This window comes from Elephantulus edwardii, unplaced genomic scaffold (assembly GCF_000299155.1).
Source record: "Elephantulus edwardii isolate Elephantulus edwardi_28Jun2011 unplaced genomic scaffold, EleEdw1.0 scaffold00045, whole genome shotgun sequence".
Classification (NCBI taxonomy): Eukaryota; Metazoa; Chordata; class Mammalia; order Macroscelidea; family Macroscelididae; genus Elephantulus; species Elephantulus edwardii.
Window position 1 is genome coordinate 11,344,367 of NW_006399795.1, and position 1,264 is coordinate 11,345,630.

Consider the following 1,264-nt stretch of genomic DNA (forward strand, 5'->3'; position numbering starts at 1 on the left):
GCTGTGCTCTTAAATTTTGCTATTCTGACTGGGGTGAGATGATATCTCATAGTTGTTTTGACACATTGTTGTTCTTAAGTGCCATCAAGTCGAGCACAACTCATAGCGACCCTGTGAACAAAAGACCTGGACTCTTTTGTATAGCTATCTTTGTTTCTCTAAATTCATAGAGTTTCAGGAGGCATGCTATTTAGGAAGTGGATGCCACTTGTGCTTCAAATCCTATCTTAATCTGGGAACTCCACCAGACACTGTCCACCATAGGTAACTATTATGGCATTTGACACATGAGTGTCACAGTGTTCAGCGTCACAAAAACCCCAAATCACCTCAGTACAGCAAATTGACAGATCAGTGCTTTACTACTTAGAAGAATGTTTGTCCCAAACACCATTAACACCAGGCCCAAGGATTGCAGGCCCAAGGGCCCAGATAACTTTTAAATACACAGGCCCTCCCACCAGGTCCGATTGGTTTTAAACAAGAGGCTTGCAGCCCATGATTGTTAGCCAAATCTAGTCAACTCACACACAATTGCGAATGGAATAAAAAAACCAAACAACAACAAAATAGTCCACAACCTAGCCTCAACCAAAACAAGAGAACCCACCTTTCAAGACCCAACTGCTTCACTGATCAGCTTCCAAACGTGAGACCCAACTTTTAAATACAAAGGCCCTCCACCAGATCCTGACTGACTCTAAATGAGAGACTTGCTGTTGTTAGGTGATGCTGAGTTAAATATAACTCATAGAGACCCTGTGAACAAAAGATCTGAAACATTTTTTTTCTTTTATACTGGTTTATTTACATACACTTAATATTTTGAAATTTTTAGAGTTCACAATACCTGAGGCTCCGAGAGGTAACTCCTCTGAGTTCGCAGAAAGCAAACACTCTTCACCTCTCAATCTTAGATTGTAGTCCCATTTTTCTAATCGTGTTTAACTGAGCAGACAGCGTGCAACACACGGTAGGAATTAGTTGCCCCTTCTCAACCACGCTCACAGGACAGCAAAAGCCCGATGTCCGCAGTTGCTAAGATTTTCCTGCGTGGTTCTGATTTTAGTGTCTCTGGTTACTCCCCGGAAATTTCACCCAAACTTGAACCACATGACCTGATGTTTTGAAAATGTCTGATGCTTCCAAGGACGCTTCGTCTTCATTCATGGGACGGGGGCAAGCCGGATTCTTAATCATGGACCCTCCACTACCCCCCCAGCTAATTCGGTATTTAGAGGCATCGACCCAAGTGCACATTCTT

General features: G+C 42.9%; 1 protein-coding gene across 1 annotated transcript in view; it reads right to left on the bottom strand.

Moving 5' to 3' along the window:
- LOC102872943 (UPF0723 protein C11orf83 homolog) overlaps positions 1-1,264 on the bottom strand; it is a 20,710-nt gene that overhangs the window by 18,780 nt on the left and 666 nt on the right. The gene's annotated exons all lie outside the window — the stretch shown is intronic.